The 21494-nt window shown below is 41.3% G+C and overlaps 1 protein-coding gene and 1 long non-coding RNA gene across 3 annotated transcripts in view; both read left to right on the forward strand.

Annotated features, from left to right (window-relative positions):
- Window positions 1–21494, forward strand: part of kcnh2b (potassium voltage-gated channel, subfamily H (eag-related), member 2b) — a 299962-nt gene that overhangs the window by 31397 nt on the left and 247071 nt on the right. The window lies entirely within an intron of this gene.
- LOC146510777 (uncharacterized) lies at window positions 284–12148 on the forward strand. The gene is made up of 2 exons (XR_014876086.1): window positions 284–4355; window positions 4423–12148. It is a non-coding gene; the product is annotated as an uncharacterized LOC146510777 (long non-coding RNA).

The raw sequence follows: 21494 nt of genomic DNA on the forward strand, positions 1-21494 counted from the left end.
CAAAGATGAGGATTAAATGGTGGAAGTTGAAGGAGGAAGAGTTGTGCTCAGTGTTTCGGGGAGGAATCAAGGCAGGCTCCTTGTGGCTGTTACCAGACGACTGGGAAAGCACAGCTGGAGTAGTGAAGGAAACTGCCACGAAGATGTTCGTTTTATCTGCTGGACAGAGAAAAAAGGGCATTTGATGGTCAGGGAGAAGAAGAACGTCCTGCATTAGGAATACAGCAGAGAGAGGTCGCAAAGGAAAACAGTGAGTTGTATGCGATGCTGAAAACTAAGGAAAAGGAGTCATCGAGCTTGAAAAGATGTGCAGCAAGTCTGGGTACACAACGATAGAAGTCTTTCAGGTTGGTGCAGAGCACATTAGATCTGAGCGCCTTCGTCTTTGATAGACGTGCTGACAGAAGAAGCCAGGCAGGATTCATGATGTCTGCAGAGCTGTAGTGAGAGCAGGTGGAAGCCTGCAGAGGTGGCGGTATGCTCTGGAGAGAGGACTGAATGAGAGGGAGACAGGTGTAGCTGTTAGGATGCAAGGAGGGGTGCAGCTTAAATATTTGGGGTCAATCACCCAAAGCAATGACGTGTGCACAACAGACAAGTGCAGGCAGGGTGGAGTGGGTGGAGACTTGTGACAGGATAGCAGCAAGAGTGACTCAGGTTCAGCTTTGGCTGCACATCCACAGACGTCTTTCTGCTGTCAACACCGCGTCCTTCCTCTGTATCTTATTGATTTTTTATTTGAACTTGAATTAAAGTTGAAGTAGAGCCCATGGAAATGAAGACATATTGATTTGATTAACTGTGATCATAGTTCTCATCATAAGTTAGCACCTCCAGCCAGTTTCAGCTGCTTCCTTCAGTCAGCCTCGAGCGCCTGTCCAAGCATCTCACTTGGCCTTAGCTTCTGTGTTGTGTAGGGAACATTTGGCACATGATAGCTCATGTTTTTGTCTAAGTTTGTATGTGTGAATAGTTTGACTGCTGTTTAGTCCATCTTTTCATTTGTGTCTTTAGCAACAAACTTAGTGCCAGATTTGAGCAGCACAAACGTTGGGACGGAGCGTTTGGTGCGCGTGCTCTGTTTCCAGATGGCATTTAATATAAATGTGGTCGATTATTACTGAGTGAGACAACAATTTTAAATTGCCATCTGTTCTTTTTCGTGCTACAACTGTTTTAATAAAATAGCAGTGTGATTAAAAGAGCTCACCTGAGCGCACATTAGAGGAAGATAAACACGTCAAACCCTTGGAGAAGTCTGTCCTACCACACCAACGTATTTCTGATGACGGTGGGTGGCTCGTGATAAAGAGCCGCGTGGTAATAAAGAAAGCAACTCCCTGGGCTACGGCCAGAGCATCTGCTGGATGTTTTCCACCTGTAGACAGACAACAGAGCAGCAGGAGAGACGGGGCTTAGGTGGAGGAAAGGTGGTGACTAAGAAACAGGAAGACGCCACAGCTCCGAGAAGCTCGGAACAACCATTGGGTGAGAGGTGGGAGAAACAAAGTGGGAACATGAGACAGAGAGAAGCAGCGTGTCGTGGTCTGGGTAGTTTTCCACGGCATCGGCTCCTCCCCGCTGGGTGGAGTCTTTGTTGTTCCTCACCTGATGGCAATCATACCGGCAGTATTTATGACCTGCGCACTCAACTGGTCTTCGCCAGATTATCTGCCAACTTTACCTCTGAAACCCACCTACCACCTACCTACCTTTTCGAACTGCCAGTCTCTCCTGCACGCCTCCCTGCATTGCATGCAGCACCCACCTGGACCTCTCCTGCCTTCCTCCTCCAAGCAACCCCCACCTGCAAGCTTTGCCCTGCCCAGTCCCTGCACCCAGTTATCCCTGCCATAATAATAATAATAATACATTTTATTTGAAAGCGCCTTTCAAAACACTCAAGGTCGCTGTACACTTAAAAGCAACATAAAAGCAAGAAGTTTACAGAATCTTAAAAGGGTAGGACATAAACAAATAAAATAGCAGAGTGGCGAGGTTATGTGGGATAAGCTATTTTGAACAAGTGGGTTTTGAGTTGCAAGACGGGGGGAAGGGACGGAGAGTGAAAGGGAAGAAGAAGATCTGAGACAACGAGATGGGGCGGTGATCTTAACCAGGTCAGAGAGATATGGAGGAGAGAGATGATGAATAGCCTTAAATGTGTACAAGAGTATTTTGAAATTGATGCGATATTTGACCGGGAACCAATGAAGCTGCTGCAGGACAGGAGTGATGTGGTGGGCCGAAGAGGTCCTGGTGATGATACGGGCAGCAGAGTTCTGGACGCGTTGGAGCTTGTTGGTGGATTTTGAGTAAGACCAAAAAGAAGTGAGTTACAATAATCAATCCGGGAAGTAACAAGGATGTGGACAAGAATGGCAGTGGCATGTGGGGTGAGAAAAGGACGGAGACGATTAATGTTGCGTAATTGAAAATATGCAGACCGAGTGACATTATTAATGTGTGAATTGAAAGATAAAGTACTGTCGAGGATGACACCCAAACTTTTCACAGAGGAAGAAATGAAGACCGGTGAGTTATCGATAGCAATAGAGAAACTGTTGGTTCTGGATAATGTTGATTTAGTGCCGACCAAGAGGAGCTCGGATTTATTACTATTGAGTTTGAGAAAATTAGAAGAGAACCATGAATTTAGTTCAGCTAAGCAGAGGGTGAGGGAGGATGGGGGCAGAGCAGAATCAGGTTTAGTGGACAGATAAAGCTGGGTGTCATCGGCATAACAGTGGAAATGGATATTGCCATCTATTCATAGTGTTTCTCGCCTCAGATGTCTAGTTTATGTTCCTTAATTCTAGTCTGAGATTTCTGTTAGCTTCATTGTGAATAAAGACTCTTTTTGAAACTGCACTTGAGTCCATCCCATGTCCACGGGCCTCTGTGCAATGACACAGCGACCGCTATGTGAAAGTGAGAAGGAAAGGAGAGAAGAGGCGGAGCCTGCTGTGTGCTCTGTGGTGATGTTTATGAGGAGCTTTCAGATCTCACTTTCCACTGTTTACACCAGTCTCACACAAACAACCTAGTGAAAGCTACAACCGTGCACTGGATATGTCCACCATGCTAACAACACATAGCATTTAGCTTTTCTAATGCCTGCATAGCTCTTGGCCGCTGCCGGCACAGTGCAGTATCCTCAGTGTTTTACTGCAGACAGAAGAAAAATGATCATATTAACTGAAATGTAATAGCTCTGTAATTAAGAAGTGACTCATGTAATGAGCATGCTCAAAGCAATGACTAATCATATACCCACAAAGCATCAGCATGGAGGTAACGAGAGGTCACCGAGGTTTGGCTGGCACAGAGCGACAGTGGACAGCCTCACAGCATATTGAATATTACAAGTAGGTGTTTGTAGGATTCAAGCGCAACGATCATTTCTCATGCAGGGATGAGTCTGGCTCTACTCACAGTTTGTTTCTGCCCAATTAGATTATCGTACATTGTAAGCAGTTAATTAACCATGTATGGTGTTTCCTCCAGCTTGTGTCTAAATAGTTTCACAGTCGCAGCAGCTTCCCTGGAGCAGCCTCGTTCACTAATATTTGAGTGGAAATGTTCTCATTTATGAAACCTGAAGCCTGTTCTGTTCTTGCCACGCTCCGTATGTTAGTGCATCAGAATCGTCTTGGACCAGCAGCCTGCACCTCCGAGGCAAGAGATCAGGCTGACGGTGAAAATGTGAACAGCAGTGACTGAGGGAACGCAGAGGAGGCACAGCTTTCCAAAGCATTTCCAATTTAAAAAGAATAAATAACGAGCTGAGTGTCGTTTCCCCTGAAAGACTTTGAAAAAGACAAACAGGCTACAAGGTGGAGGACAGAGACCATGTGATCTGTCAGCCTGCGAGGAGAAACTCACTGCAATAATCAAACAATGATATTTTCAATGATAGATAAGAACATGTAAGGTACAATAAGATGAGATAGGAGACACTGTAATAAATGTTTAAACTGACAGACGAATCCCAGTCACGTGGACGCTGCACGTGTAAAGAGAGAAGCTGTCGATTTACCTGATCGATCAATGTTCCTGCTGCAGATGAGCTTTGTCTGAATGCTGGTTTCTTAGAAGTAGAGCCGCTGCTCTTCCCCATCACACGGCGTCACCACCCGAGTGAGGTGTTGTCCTGCTTGGACCAGGACATGATGGACAGATTACATTTCTACGATGACCTATGGAGGAATGAGTGAATGGACCCAAATGCAGGCCCTGACCTGATGTGAGTGAGCTTTATTTACAAGGTGAGGATACAAACAGAAACAGATGTGCAGAAACTAAAGGAAACTGGGAAAACTAAGAAACAAGGAACCAGAACAAACAAACCTGAAGTACGAGACTTACAGCAGAAGCAACACAGGAAATCACAGAACTCAGAGATACTGACAGAGAACAGAGGGAACCCACGGGCAGGGATGACACACTGAACAGAAGAACCAAAGAGCTAGAACACAAGAAATGCGGAAGAACGAAAGAGCGAGGAATCAAAACCAAAGACGAGCAAGGATAAATAATACAAAACAGACAACCTGGGAATACTTCAGGGTTTCCCTGGATGAGCTGGAGGAGGTGACTGGTGAAAGGTCGTCAGGGTTTCTCTGCTGCTACCACGGCAACCCATTCCCTCCCCCCAACAAAATGGATGGGTGGAGGTTAAAGCCTGCACATTTCTGTTTAGTGTTTAGTCTTCAGTGTTGGGGAGTAACGGAGTACATGTACCGCCGTTACGTATTTAAAATACAAAATATGAGTAACTGTATTCCGTTACAGTTACCGTTTAAAAAGGTGGTATTTAGAATACAGTTACTTTGTTGAAATAAATGGATTACACGGCGGTACTTCCCTGTTTCATATTGTGGCGGGTCAGGACTGTTTGGGTTTTGTTTGACAGCTACGTTCTGTTGTTCCAGGCGGCAGCGTTACGGTTGCCATGGTTACAGGGTGACGCTCTCTCTCTCTGCGTGTTTCCTGGGTGAGAGAGGCCTTTTTGTTGTTGTTGTGCTAAGCTAACAGGCAGAATGCTACAGGTATAGCTCTAAAGAATGTAGCATCATAGGCAGTGTAGTCCGTGCTGCAGGGAGAATGGACTGCCATACACGTTATGTGTCTGTGAGCGAGGAGGGAGAATAAGGAAAAGTACGAGCTGTCATCGAGCAGAAACGGGAGCTGGAAGCATGTAAATATAATAATAACCACTGCAGCCAAGAAGAGAGCCTGACGAGCCCAGCTGTAAGTAAGCTATTAAGACTCGACTGTACACCGTGTTCGTGTTTTCCTCTGAAACAATAAGTTCTGTTGGAGCAGCCTTTCAACGCCTCTCTCTGTCTCTGCTAGCAAAGTTGACCCAGACAACAAAGTAAAGCTAGTTTTCAGCTACGAGCCCGACACAGAACCCACCGTATTAGCCAGAGGTCCCTTTACTACGGTTCGGAGCCGCGGACCTTCAGTAACAGTAATAAATCACAGCAATAGTACATTCATCTAGTTGTAAACAGCATGATAATATATTAAGTAATCCAAAGTATTCAGAATACGTTACTCTCATTGAGTAACGTAACGGAATACGTTACAGAATACATTTTGGGGCATGTATTCTGTAATCTGTAATGGAATACATTTTAAAAGTAACCTTCCCAACACTGTTAGTCTTCTTATTGAGCATTTTAGAGCTTAAGGTGTTTTTATTTACAGTTTGAAAATATTAAAAAAAGAAACAACAAGAACAATAATAATGTGTATTATTAGCAGTAGCCTGTTTGTTTTAAGGCAGCAAAGATTCATTTGTTCTGTAGAGAAAGCTGGGATTGAGAGCAGCTCACCTCTCATTAATGTTCGAGGGTAAAAGGTCTAAATGTGGAACTTTTGATGTTTACAGTGATACAAAGTGTCAAACAGAGCTTTATATGTCAGTTTAATAATAAATCATCTTTATTCTTAATCAAGGATAAAGATTATTAAGAATAAAGATGATTATCTGCTCATATATCCACATGTGGAGTGGCGTGTTTGTGCAAATATGGCCTTGGAAGGAGAGAGGCAGGTAGACCTGGGTGAGTCCCCATTGGCTGCCCACAGGCTGCACTGCCTGCTGGGTAAGATGCCTGCTGGGTAAGTCAGAGATTAGGACTTTTCACAGACTTCCTGTATCGTGTGCTGTGGGTCCAAAGATCAACAGTTTGCATGCAAACAAACTGAGATAAGAAATTATTGATAAATCACATATTTGTGTGGGAAACATTTGTACTCACGAGCTACGTAGAGTTGTGCAAACGCATTGTTAGTAAGTGTCTTCAAGCCCATTGTTCCAGAAGTCCTACAGCCTTCATGCTGAGAGAGCTCAGACAGTATAGACTGTTTTTGGGCAGGTATGCTCGTGGTGTCTCCTGCATCAGCCATAATCACACATAGGGCTGGGTATTGTCACTGATTTCTAGAATCGATTCGATTCGATTTGAATCGGGGAAATTTTGCCTCAGACAGTCAGAAATATTATAATTCAGATCAGTACATTTACATATTTTTGTATCTATAAAAAGAAAGCTGACACACGCAAGACTTTATCAAAGGTGTGAGCATCACAGCAGAGGCCTTTGTGTCAAAGCAGCTGAAGATAAAACACAGAAAAACATGAAGGTTTTCCTGGCATCGGATTTTATACAAATGTTCTGCAGTACATCAAAAACGAAAGAAAATCATTAATCAACACATGAACATCACCTCTGAAGTTACAGAGGTTTTATTAGAGACACGACTGAGCATTTTGCATTTTGCATAATTTTAAAAAGTTTCAATTTTTTCAGAAGCCTGTTGAACAGCAGAAATTAGGTTTTCTTTTTGGAAGTAAGTAAAAGGAAAAAAAAACATTGGTGGTCTTGTGTGTAACAAGCAAGCGAATAATGCAGAAAACAGATTTTGGGGATAGACGGGAAACTGTTCTTGAAGTAACCTATACAGAGAAAAAGAGAGAGCTGTGCATGAAGTGTGATTTTATGAGAAAGGCGACATCTCACTGATTCTGATCCGCGAGTCGGCGCTGTGTGTTTATCTTTGTGCAGAATTCGTGTTCCTGCTCTCATTTACTGTTTTAAATGTTTGGTGGTTGATGAAATGTTGTGACGTTTCACCTGAGATTCTGGCATTTTGGGCAAAATACATTTATATAAAAAAATCGATTCAGGATTTTAATGAATCGATATCACGTTATCCAAGCCAGAATCGATTATTAACACCCACCCCTAGTGCCACACACGCTCACTAAGACACAAATAGAAAATCTTAGCTAACCCCGGGAGGCCTCCTTCACGCTGCTGATCGAACACTGCGGACACACCTCATCCATAATGCACACAGAGAGGAAACACTATGCCACCTCCTCTTGTCCCATTTGCCTTCATCTCCCCCTCTCCCTCCCTCCTCCCCCCTCCTTCCTTTTGAAAGGCAAAAGGGGAAAAGTAAAAATGCCTCTCCTTTGATGTTGAACAGTAACCCAAGCAACCGATGTGCAAGCACGTGTTTTACATGAAATGAGGCCATGACCCACACGCACATGTTTACAGAGAATGCACACACACACACACACACGCGCGTGCTGTTCACACACAGACTTTGTCTAACCACATTTATCTAGTACCGGGCTTAGGCATGAGCCTTCACAATGATGGATCTCCCTTCTCACCCTCACACTCAATTGTCACCAGTGGCTCCCCAGTTTAATCAGTCATGCTGTCCAAGTAAAGTACAATAGAAACATGTGCACACATAATCATGCAACATGGAGTATGTAGAAAGAGGCTTAGATACAGATCAGGTGACTTTTCCAGAAGAGTACTACCTCTAAGGCGTTGAATGCCTGTGTTGAATGTCACAACAACGCAGCAACAACAGGCACAAACAGACACAGGTTTGCATTAGTCGAATGGATAAACTACCGTATTTTGTGCACTATAAGGCGCACTTAAAATCAACAGTGTGCCTTATGTATGAATTCTGGTTGTGCTTACTGACCTCGAACTGATTTTATGCGGTAAAAATCAGAAATCTGTCAACAATGTTTTAGTACGACTTTGGTAGCTATGAAGCCGCACTGCTGGATGGATTGTTGGAGCATTACAGCTACTGTAGTCAGGAGCCTCACGGAGGAATCTGGGTCCTAAACTCCGTCAACTTCAGGTCCCAAAATCAAACAAACACTGCAGCATCACTGAGAGTTAAAAACTGTCTAAATTCTTTCATCTTTAATAAAATGATCAGTACACCTGCTTTACCAGGTGTAACAATTAAGTTTAACATCCAGACATCCATGAAAACAGAATTTATTAAATTTAATGGAGTTAGAAGTTAGCAGGAAGTTAGCTCGCTAGCTTCCACCTAAACATGATATAGCATGTTCTGACTGCTATATAAGTCACAGCAACGCAGGGAGCAGACAAGGAGCAGACGGCCGAGTTTATTAAACTCCACCGAGACAGCGGTGACGCAAATCTAAAGGTTAGACTGTCCCATTTCACAGCCTCGCACTTCCGGGCTTCTGGTCTTCGAAGGATTCGACCCACGTAGACCGCGGTTTTGGGACACAGCTATAATGATGTGCTACGTGATCACTAGCGACACAGCTATGTTAGCATAACATTAGCACAGTGAAGCTGGAGGATGAACGCTAACGTTTTTCCACATGATAAAAGTTAACGTGAGGGTTCCCGATGGTTAGAGACAAATGCAATTACATGGCAGGATGCTGTAAACGGACCAAACTTCAGTCAGGAGAACAACTGAGATAATCCATCCACAATACGAGGTTAGTCATTAATATACTGCAACAACACGGGAACAGAGCAGCTGCAGAGAATTCAGCATTATAATTAAAAAAATACGGTAGGAGTCAGTTTTAACTTAATAGAAATTCCTTCTTTCAGTTCAATTCAACTTTTAGTTCTATAGTACCAAATCATAATAAGCACTTTATATTGTAATGTAAAGAGGCTACAGTAATTTTGGATGACGTTTAGCAGAGGTCAGCAGTTTTGGATCTGTGTTACACTCGCCCTCTCAACACCTCTGTCTGTCCTCTTCAGCTCGAGCTCACGCCCTAACCTTTCCTTCCTTGTGTTTCACTTAGTCCTTCCTATTGTCGTTGTTCTTTTAGCTCCGGTTGCTCGGCTTCACTCTCTCAGCCTTTGTGTATTATTCACACTCAGCTGTCTTTCTGTCCCTCTCTGCCCCTCCAGCAGAGAAGAAAACTCAGCATCAGCCAGCAACAGTGTGGGTTCTGATATAGGCCATCTGTATCAAGGAGCTATGAAGTTCCCTGTGATAAGCTAGAAGGGTGTGACTGTTCCTACTGCTGCTGCAAAAAGGAGCTGCCAGACAATCCTTCAGAATAAGACAAGTGACAGAAATGTCAGAGTGCCTGTGCTGTCCCAAAGCTAGGACATGGGCTAACATACACAGCCATAACCAGTCCATCCCATATACACATGCTTTAATGTAAAAGAGGAATTTTCACTTTCATCTAAGGTAATCTAATCAAAGCTAATCTAGTAATTGATTGTTAACACACAGCTGGATTCTTCAGCAGGTCTGGACGCACCATCTCACTCTTCTTCTGCAGGAAATGAAAGGATTGATTGCTGCCTACTTCAGTCAGTTCAAAAACATCAGGGAGAGAAAGAAAAATATAAATAAATTAGTTTGTAAATGGCAGAAAATACCAAGTTAATATGTTTATTATACACCTCTAATGTGACAACTTGGCATTTAATTTAATGCAAATGAAAATGAAAAAGAGTTCAGGTCTGTGCTGCAGGAGCACACACTGATCTGTGTTGTGTTACGACTGGCTCAGAAAGTTTATTAGCAGCACAGTGGACAAAGGCAAAGCGCTCCAAAGTATAAATTACCAAAATGATTGTATAAATATATAATTTCATAAATTTTCTGTGCATTGCCAGTTTAACCTCCTAGGACCTGGATACATTATATGACATCACATTTTGGGTTATTTAGACCAAAATACTCAATTTTGCTCTACAAGGGCCTGATATCCACTTATGAGGACGTTATGCTGCTACTGTTCTATTGAAATTTTAAATGAATATCCTCATATGTGGCTCTCATGTTTCTTAGAAACAAAAATAATTGCACAATTGCACAATATTAATACTGTGGAAAACAGAGAAAGAAGCACACGTGTGTTCAGACAACATGTGAATACTGTCTGAATGCTAATCTCACACCTCTGTGGCCCTGAATGAAATTGTAGCTCCTTGACTGGTTGCACAGTCATAACAAGAAAGCTGTTAAAGAAACACAGCTGACTCTCAGCTTTCTTCTATAAAACCTTGAGACTCTGAGGGACGGTCTGGGACATCACCACCCCTGCATTTCATCACCTCCTGCAAGTGCCACTGATGACGCCTCCAGGCATTATGAAAGGACTCTTGAGCTTGTTGGTGGGCCTTGAAGAGTAGCAGGTGTCCATTAGACATCATGAGAGTGCTAACAGCATTGTGCCTTCATAATGCAGCGAGCCCAGAGGGGCGGGCAGTCCTCTGTGATGGGGGGACGCTTGATTGCCTAGCAGCAGTCGCTAAGCAAAGCACTTAGAGACCTGCAGCCTCTCAAGAGAGGTTAGCATCTTAGCTGCTGATTGCTATGGTGAACCCACCTCCAGCTGTAAGAGGACATAACGCACACACACACACGACTAATGCTGTCAACTGCCGCCTACACAACAACAAACTGCATTAGGTTTTAGAGCTGATGAGACAGGTGTCCATTTTTAAACAGAGCTTTTGTTTTGACACAGATGAAGAAGATAAAGACAAAGTTTCACTCGTTTTCACAGCGTAAGCGTATAAAAGGAGAGAAGGTGCAGCAGGATTATTGTAAACTCTTCACCATCTTCACTGGGACATTGAGTTAGATCACAAAAACACAAATTATGACCAACTTGTGCATCACATCGTCTTATAGGTATGGCTGTGTGGGATACCGCCTGTATTTTAGGATTCATGACACGCCAGAATGTGACAGCGCAGCATTGTTTGTGTGCCTCGTTAGTCGCCCAATGTGCTGTGCACGACTCCTCTGAATGCACGTATACGCACACAATAAAGGGCTAAAGATCAGCTACGTCAGTGGGAATATTTCCAGTGGCACATGCCCGAGCTAATGTGGGATAATGCAAATGTTTGTTTGTGAAAGTGGAAAATAAATGGTTATAATATTCATGCATGGTAGAAAACAGCAGCCAGTCACTAAAAGGAGCCGAAGAATCAAATGTAATCAAATTTAAGAGCTCATTTAAATTTCTGCTGAAAAAAAAAAACCCAGAGCCACGGCTGACACTCGCAGAGCTACTGGGCTAAAAAACAACCAGTGTGAACGAGGTGGTGGTTCAGTGGTGATCTGATGGCCGGTCAGTGGACCCAAACTGAATGAGTGGATGGGTTTACTGATGATGATCATCACAGTTGTGATGTGATTAGACCAAGCTGCTCTGCCTGGTGTTAAATGTCAGCCTGTTGGAGTCTGTTTCACTTTCCTGGTCACATCTGATTTAAACGTGTCTGTAAGAAACAAACAGTGTTATTAGAAATTACACTCTGTGTGCTTTTTAACCCTTTAAATCCGGTCAGAGCGGGCACGCTCTGCTAGCGCAATAATTGTTTTTGCATATGAAACCGGAGGAGTTGTACTTACATCTTATGCCATCAGCTTGTCCTCGGTCACAGTTTCCTTCCACATATAACTTTGCAAAAACTGCATAAAAAGCACTTGCAGCAACAAAAACATAATATTCCAGAAACACGCTTTGCCGATCCGATCAGCTGTTTGAAACACTTCCTACGTCCATCAGCAAGAACTATTGCATGTCTGCCATGACCTGCCCGAAACCGGAAGTGACGTCATTTTGCGGAAATGTAGTTTTTTACCATCAGGGCCTCATGAGCCTATACTGGTGTTTTTAAAAGTTATGTTTGACTTTATGACTTTCTGTGTGGTTTCTGGGATGCTTAGGACTCATATTGCACTGCTGGAAATAGTTTATTTTGATGCATATGCTGCTTTTTTGCAAATTTGCATCATAATATTTATTTTTGTTTTTCCTGCAGTATATAAAAATTGGTGTATTTCAAAAATAAAACTATGAAGACACTCAAAATAAATTTCCTGTGGTGGGAAACTATTTTGTGCAACTTTTTTGTATTTACAGTTTTGAGGGATAAACCTCTTAAATTTCTCTAACTAGAAATATATGTTAAAAAACAAAAACGATTTTCAATTTTTTTGTAGTTTATTGCACTTTTTTGCAATTTATGTAATTACTATGCACTTAATGCAGACATATTATTAAAATTTGGGCTATAATGGTTGTATTGATGTATAGCAACTTGAAATGCTCCCAAAAATGGCTCCACAGCATGTAAAAATATAATATAAGCTCTGGCGGACTTGGTTCTATGGTAGGTCTTAAAGGGTTAAAGAACATAACAAGCACCTGAATATTTCACTCTCGGTTCCCAGTAAGCATTTGTGAGTTGCGTTTGAGACCGGGTACAGCGACACCTTATACTTTACATGCAGATGTAATCTTCTGATTTCACACATTTCCTCATATTTACAGCCACATAAACAGACTGTACATATACATGTAAATAAGCACGATGGCTCAGTGATTCGTGCTGTTGCCTCTAAGTTCAAATCAGCAGCACTGAGATTGTGAGGCACCTTCCTTTCTTCCTTCCTTCCTTCCTTCCTTGCTGAATGAATCCAGGAAAGACACTCTACCTCAGAGATGTGTGTTTCTGTGTGTGTCTGCACATTTGCAAGATTCATACAGTATAAAACTGCTTTGTACAAATGGTTATCTTAAAACATGTGGACAGGCTTCCCTCTATTTCTGTATTACAACCCAATACTCATCACACATTCTTTTTTTGTTACAAATTTCCTGCTTCGCAGTTGAATAAAAATAAAGATTTTCCTCAGTGGAAAAGGAGCAATTAGTATTCCAAAAAAGTCTCGGTCCATTCTCCAAGGAAGCCTCTCTGCTGCCCTATTGTTGTTCAGCTGTGGTTATTTCACAGTGTTTTGATGTATGTACGACTGTTCACCTGTCTCTCCCTGCCTGTGCCCACTCTGTCTTTCAGCTCCAGGTTTTATGTAGATCTTTTCAGGCCACCGGGTGCAGTCATCTGAAAGAATGTGGAGGTGTAAAGCAGCTGTTCTTGCACTTCTATTATTCTCAGTCTGATTCTTCCAGGCTAATCTGAATATGCATGTCTACAGTATGTAAATTTTTCTGTCTGCCCCTTGCTGTGTGTGTGTGTGTGTGTGTGTCTAAATGTATGCACAGACAGTAATAGTGTTGCTTGCTCACTGTCCCTCTTTTACACAGACACAAACTACCTTACTATTAATAATAATAATAATTATATATATATATATATATATATATATATATATAATTCTAATAATAATAATAATTATATATATATATATATATATAATTCTAATAATAATAATAATTATATATATATATATATATATATATATATATATATATATATATATAATAATAATAATAATAATAATAATATATTACAAATAATTATTATTATTACAAAAGGAATTGAGAGGTGGCCTCATCATTAAACGACGCATCACAAATCACAAATTAAGAGAAACCTACCAGAGTAGGAGGAGACAAACAAATACAACTCTTTAAATGTTCAGGTCCAATCAGTAGCTTTAGCTTCAGTTTGTTTTTGTAGCTAGACCCATTTATAGACAGCAAAGTATTTAAATCCAGGTTTTCCAAGTTCAGTGTGAGCAAAGGTTACAGCTATCTCAGAGTTGCTTTTATGTTTTAATCCTTTTAATATTAGATGAAGAACTCATTTAACTTTTGTCATCTAAAGTAGGAACCACCTGAAAACTAGCAGAAGACTGCCTCCGCATTGCTGTGGCAAAACTTCAGCCTAGCATGGACTCACCTAATACAGCGCTCATTTTATCAGGAGTGATGGACGCTGAGAGCCATGTCAGACACAGTAATGAGGGAATAGGCAGAGTGGGACCACGCTTATGGCTTTATTACTTCATTTGGCTTCATGGCACCAGGTCATCAGCACCTGCCAATCAAATCCTGCCGTGGAGTGCGAGCCCCGGTATCTGTTAGATGGCTTTCATTCTCCTCAAAGGTGCAAATGCGCTAATAGCAAAGATATCACAGTAGCATTGCTCTGAATGCAGAGAGGTAACAGCACAGGGCCAACAAGAGCAAACAGAATCGCATGATATTAAACAAAAGAGACTATTTTCAGCATACAAATATGGCGTGCTGCATGTGCTGCTACGTGTTTATTCCTGTGTGCAGACACACTCTGCATGAGTGACCGGACTGTGAGTTTAAATGGAAAGCACCAAGTGTTTGAATGCTTGCAGCAGAGATGATAACAGACAGTGACGATACTTGGTGATTCCCTCCTGACTGAGGCTCATCCTGTAATTTCACTGTGTGTGTCTGTTTGTGTGTCTGTTTGTGTGTGTGGGAGCCTGGAGATGTATTTATGTTTCTATCTCAATATGAGAAACACACGGACGCACTTATCAAACGTGTTTCCTCTTCTGGTACGATAATGATGCTACAGCTTTGGGTACCTGCCAGGAAAGACTACTGATCAGATACCAGTGTTCGGTTTATGGAAGTGAGAATAAATAAACAAATAAAAGAAAACACCCACTGTGCAAGGTGACGTCGCAGTGACGTCTTTCATACGTCATGTTTGGACGTATAACTTTGGTCCACTGAAGGGGCCGTATTGGTCTCCAGTATTATTTTACATTTTAACGTGGATGTGAATGTTTTTAATATTTCAAGACATTTTATTTCATCCATCCATCCATCCATTCGCTTCCGCTTATCCTTTTTCAGGGTCGCGGGGGGCGCTGGAGCCTATCCCAGCTGTCATAGGGCGAGAGGCGGGGTACACCCTGGACAGGTCGCCAGTCTGTCGCAGGGCCAACACACAGGGACAGACAAGCATTCGCACTCACATTTATTCGCACATTCACACCTAGTGACAATTTGGATTATCCAATTAACCTATCCCCACAATCCTTGTGGGGGATTTTATTTCATCTTAGTTTTAATCTGGTTACAAACAAATACGTTGATTAACTGAAATAAATAAACCAAAATTTCAATTTTGGGGCGACCGTGGCTCATCTGTAACCGGAAGGTCTCCGGTTCGATCTCTGTCCTGGTCGTTGTGTCCTTGGGCAAGACACTTCACCTACCGCCTACTGGTGTTGGCCAGAGGGGCCGATGGCGCGATATGGCAGCCTCGCTTCTGTCAGTCTGCCCCAGGGCAGCTGTGGCTACAACTGTAGCTGCCTCCACCAGTGTGTGAATGTGAGAATGAATGAATAGTGGCATTGTAAAGTGCTTTGGGTGCCTTGAAAAGCGCTATATAAATCCAATCCAATATTAATCCATTAATTTAAAAAATGACCTGGTGCAAAGTTCAAATGTCGAACCTCATATTGAACCAGGACCCAGTTTGGACGTCCAGAACTGGTGTTGGACTGATGAACCCAGTACAAACTGGAGCTGCACGTCTGTCTAACATCCAGCAAATTAGTGGGTGAATTTACTGAACTGGTATTCATTAGTAAAATAACAAAAAAACGTGCACGATAAAAATAATTATTTGTCATTCACTTCTTTTTTTCTTTACATTGGTCTCATTTTAACTCAGTGTGACTCACAACCAGAGATGGGCAGTAACGCGTTACTTTTTTCAAGTAACGAATAAAGTAAGGGATTACTATTGCAAAAACGGTAATTAGATTACCGTTACTTTCCCGTAGGAACGCTGCGTTACTGAATGTCTCATGACAGTGACGTAAGCGAGTGCGACGTTCGTGACAACAGCTGTGTGCAGATCAACAATGGATCATATATCGAGTGCAGAGAGAGTATGAGCGTGCAGCGTTTAAAGCGTGGAAGTACTGACCTTACTTTGAGTTTGATTCCATAAAAAGTGACAAAAACATTAGTGTCCGTTGTGCGTGGGAAGAAAACTTCTTTTTACAGCGAAGAAAACCCCTAAACTTCCAAACAAGCACCGAGTAGCTACGACGTAATGGGAAACTCACAGAGAAACTCGCGGATTCTTCCACTGACCACTGCACACCTGCACCAGGGTAACCCTCCGCCTACCCCACTCCTGCTTTACAGGTGAAAATAGAGCAACAGGACCGCTAGTCTTTGACTTTATTTATTTTCTGCTGTGTTTTACTTGCATCTATTTGAAAGACTGAGTGTAAACACAAAACATATTTTATTTTATGTGCTGGAATGTGCAGAAAATAGGTTTAAATATTAAACTAATTTCTTCCAGTCAGAGAATGTTGCATATAATTTAATTTTTGCTTGATGCATAAAGTTAAAAGATTAAAACTAATAAAACAAGTTTTAAAAAGAGACTTTTCCATTTGATTACATTTTGTATGATGATTATGTAGAAAAAGTAGAATTGGGCTGAAAGATCTATCACTTTATCACCTATTCAGGTTGTAAATCGTGTTTTTAAAAAGTAACTAAGTAACTAAGTAATTAATTATTTTTGAAAATAAGTAATAAGTAAAGTAACAGGATTACTTTTTTGGGGAAGTAATCAGTTACTGATTACTCTTTTCAAGTAACAGTCTATCACAGAGAGAGACAACCATTTGCCCTCATGTTCACAGATATTTTAGAAACACCAATTAACCCTAATTACTGCATGACTTTAACTGGAAACCAGAGTACCCAGAGAGAACCCACTGCAAACTTGGCCAGATTGCAGATTTGAACCCAAGACCTTCTTGCTGCGAGGCCACGGTGCTAACCACTGTGCCACCGAGCTGTGTTCCCGGTGTCAAATTGTTACACTGAGTATAAAGTGAGAGTATTATCTTCCTGCATCCTGCTGGTAACTGGTTCATGTTGCTGACACACAATCAGATGGTAGTTTGTTCAGTCTGTTTCTTCTGCATGTTGAACTGTCACTGTGTGTGTGTTCATTACTGTGGGCTGATTTGCTGATGTATGAATGTCATTGGTGCTGAATAGAAATGAACAGGCTCTCGTCCCCTGTGGGAACCGCTCAAGGAAATGTTCTGATGCATTAGCTAAATGCTGTCACCGAGCACTTTGATTCCTCGCTCATCTTACTGTCATCACTCGTTCATTTTTGGATCTTTTATAGGAAAATGATCAGATCGATTGATTTCTTTGACATTCCACTCTACCACTCTTTGACTTTCACATGCTTCATTGCATTTTTCTGTCTCTCTTCCACAGCATGTCTTTTATCCTGTCTTCCTTCTCTCACCCCAACCAATCACAGCAGATGGCTCTGCCCCTCCCTGAGCCTGGTTCTGTTGGAGGTTTCTTCCTGTTAAAAGGGAGTTTTTCCTTCCCACTGTCGCCAAAGTGCTGCTCATAGGGGGTCATATGATTGTTGGGTTTTTCTCTGTATCTATGAAGCGCCTTGAGGCGACTTTTGTTGTTATTTGGCGCTATATAAATAAAATTGAATTGAATTGAATTGAATTTTTAAATGCATGCTTTTACATACTTCTGCATTTCTGACGTACAGTACTGCAAATGTTTTGATCTTTGACTGAATAATCTCGAGTCGCCCTTCATTTCTGGCTTCAGGGAGACCATTGCATGCCTGGTAGTGCTCCATTGGGCATTTTTCTATCCAGGTATACTTTCAGTGCACTGATAGTGATTTCCGGATCATTGTGATGCTGAAAGATGATGTTGTTGCCATTCAGACACTTTCCAGATGCAATAATCTGATGGTACTTTTTGGCATTTCTAAATGCATCAGTTGGCTCATCATTGTTTCTGTCTTCTGACCTCTTCGGTGCATCTTTGAAAGTCTGTCAAATACACTGGAGAAGTTTTGCTCAGGACCCAGCAAATTGTCCTCCTGTTAAATCCTCTCTCATAAAGTTTCTTCTGTGTATTACATGCTACATCGTTTATTCCCTCCATTTCCTTCTTTTCTACCTGTACCCATTACCATAAGTATATTCTTACATTTCTCCCCTCTTACAGTTAGTGTGATTTTGTGGAATCACTGAGGTGAATGACTGAAATGGTTCTTATTAAAATGAGCAGTTAAATCTGCAAACCTCGTTTTTAAATCAGCCCCGACAGCGTTCGTTTCATGGCGGTTTAAAGAAAGTACCTTCTGTCCTCAGTCTGTACGCTGAGTGTTGGAAGCCATTGTTGAAGTTTCACCTCCATTACAGACTGTATGTGACACAATGATGTGTTTGACATGATAATTGAGTTGTCAAAGATGTTTCAGAGCGGTTTGAAAAAGAATTTGTCTGATTTCTTTATATTTTCCTCTTTGACTTTTCCATTATTTGGACAACAAACACAGTGAATCGTGTAGCAAAACATTTTCTCATGTACATTATAGACTAATAGCAGGTGTGTACAGGGCATGGCATTAATTTGAAACTCTAAATAACTTTAGAGAAAAGAACAATTAAGATAATACAAAAGATTGATTCAAGAGAAAACACCAACAGATCCATTTGAAGTCTTAATTATTAAAACCTCACTTCCTCACTAACTCGAGGATTTTATTATTTATGTCCAAGTAAAACATGGAAGAACAATTCTACAGAAATCTTTTGCTAAAACTTCTGTTGAGCACAGGAGAAAACTTGCTCACACGATATGAATCAGACGAGATGCATCTTCAGCGAATTCTAGAAAATGTTCGGTTGCTCAGTTCAAAGGCGTCGTGCTTGTTTTGTTTCTCTTTTAGTTGTAAATTACCTTATTTTTTTTTCTGCAAATGGTTCTTGCTGTATTTAAATTAAGTGAAATAACCCAAAAAAGTATAAATAAAAGCAGTGATGGATATTGTAACGGCAGTCTGGCAACGAAGAAGCGGCGAGCAGGTCCAGCAGCGAGCAGGTCCAGCAGCGAGCAGGTCCAGCGGCGAGCAGGTCCAGCGGAGAGCAGGTCCAGCGGCGAACAGGTCCAGCGGCGAGCAGGTCCAGCGGCGAGCAGGTCCAGCGGCGAGCAGGTCCAGCGGCGAGCAGGTCCAGCGGGCCGCGGCTGGATGTTAGCCAGCCAGTCAGTTAGCTTGAACAGCAGAGCTTTAGCGGTGCGATGCCATAATAATGGCTGTTACAATATGTGGCAGTAAGTCTTAGACACATAAAGCTGAAACGTGTTTTAATGGAACAATTTAGTTGTATTCTTCTCCAGAGTCACTGCGTAACATCCATAATAGTCTCAAATCAAAATAGAGAAATTATCTTTCTTTTCATGAAAAGATGCTCTGTGAGTTTTTATCTCTTCCAGCATGAACTAAATGTCACGCCGGGCAGCTACAGATTTATTTCACTAATCAGGGAACAGTAGTGGACTAATATCAGCAGAAATCTGAAGGAAAAACAGCATCAAGTCATAATATTTTTGCTCTTTTCAAATGTATCCAATTATAAAAACAGTTACCTGTAACAGTTTGTGTGGCGATGTATTTCTGCACACATGTGTGTATTACCAGATGCATTAGTGACATCATTTCTTAGAATACAGCTCTACATCTAAGAATTTTAGCATTCCCAAATGAAATGCCCAGTGTCCTGCCAGGATAGCAATGCAGTGGAGAGACACTGAAAAATAAATTGGGAAAACCGAAATTCCACATCAAACATTCACTGTTCTACAACAGAGACTCACTTACACCATCAAATATTGTCTGCAGAGATGGGCAGTAACGCGATTACTTTTTTCAAGTAACGAGTAAAGTAAGGGATTACTATTGCAAAAACGGTAATTAGATTACCGTTATTTCCCGTAGGAACGCTGCGTTACTGCGTTACTAAAACCGTGATTTTTTTGCGAGAATGTTTCATGACAGTGACGTAAGCGAGTGCAACGTTCGTGACAACAGCTGTGTGCAGATCAACAATGGATCATATATCGAGTGCAGGAGACAGTGTGAGCGTGCAGCGTTTAAAGCGTGGAAGTACTGACCTTACTTTGAGTTTGATTCCATAAAAAGTGACAAAAACATTAGTGTCCGTTGTGCGTGGGAAGAAAACTTCTTTTTACAGCGAAAAAACCCCTAAACTTCCGAGCAAGCACCGAGTAGCTACGACGTAATGGGAAACTCACAGAGAAACTCGCGGATTCTTCCACTGACCGCTGCACACCTGCACCAGGGTAAACCTCCGCCTACCCCACTCCTGCTTTACAGGTGAAAATAGAGCAACAGGACCGCTAGTCTTTGACTTTATTTATTTTCTGCTGTGTTTTACTTGCATCTATTTGAAAGAGTGAGTGTAAACACAAATATACATATACACATACACACACATATATATATATTTTATGTGCTGGAATGTGCAGAAAATAGGTTTAAATGTTAAACTAATTTCTTCCAGTCAGAGAATGTTGCAGATAATTAAATTTTTGCTTGATGCATAAAGTTAAAAGATTAAAACTAATAAAACAAGTTTTAAAAAGAGACTTTTCCATTTGATTACATTTTGTATGATGGATTATGTAGAAAAAGTAGAATTGGGCTGAAAGATCTATCACTTTATCACCTATTCAGGTTGTAAATCATGTTTTTAAAAAGTAACTAAGTAACTAAGTAATTAATTACTTTTGAAAATAAGTAATCAGTAAAGTAACGGGATTACTTTTTTGGGGAAGTAATCAGTAATTAGTTACTGATTACTATTTTCAAGTAACTTGACCAACACTGATTGTCTGTAGAAGTAGTTGTCAACCTGATTAGTAGTTATGACTTGTTCAGAAAGTCCTGCATATTGGATACATAATTTCAACGTTGCTTGGTGGTTATATTGTTACAAAAAGTCTTAAAAACGTTGATTTCCTTCCTTGAAATGGCACATGGACAATATGTTTTTGAGGCACAGCTGTCTCTTAGCTTACTGTTGATTTTGAGCTTGCAGAGGTTGATGTGATGAATTTTTTATCCGTGTGGAATAAAACAGACAAAGAAACGAGGTCCAGTTCAAAGAGGCCTTTGAACAACCAGGTTTGGAGTTCAACGATTCCAGCACTGCTCGCTCTGAAGCTGTATGCAGCTTTAGATTTTCCTTTGATTTATTTGTTTTATTTGTTAGCACTAGAGCTTTTTATTGGAATAACTATATTTTGGTATTTATAATTTCATATCTCATATCTTTTAGGGTACACTGTAAGTTTCGGGTCCAGTCCTACTTTTCTCCAGATGTGCTTCTCAGAGGTTCTTGGATACATGTGATGTATCTCAGTGTTAACTCTGATGTGCTGTGTGGTGTTCATTACAAGCCAGCTCTGTTTTCCTTTGCTTATTTTCCTCCCAGTGCACATGACAAACATAAAGACACCTGTATTTTCTGTCCCTGTTCCTTGTGTACCT

Source organism: Neolamprologus multifasciatus, chromosome 9 (assembly GCF_963576455.1).
Source record: "Neolamprologus multifasciatus chromosome 9, fNeoMul1.2, whole genome shotgun sequence".
NCBI lineage: Eukaryota > Metazoa > Chordata > Actinopteri > Cichliformes > Cichlidae > Neolamprologus > Neolamprologus multifasciatus.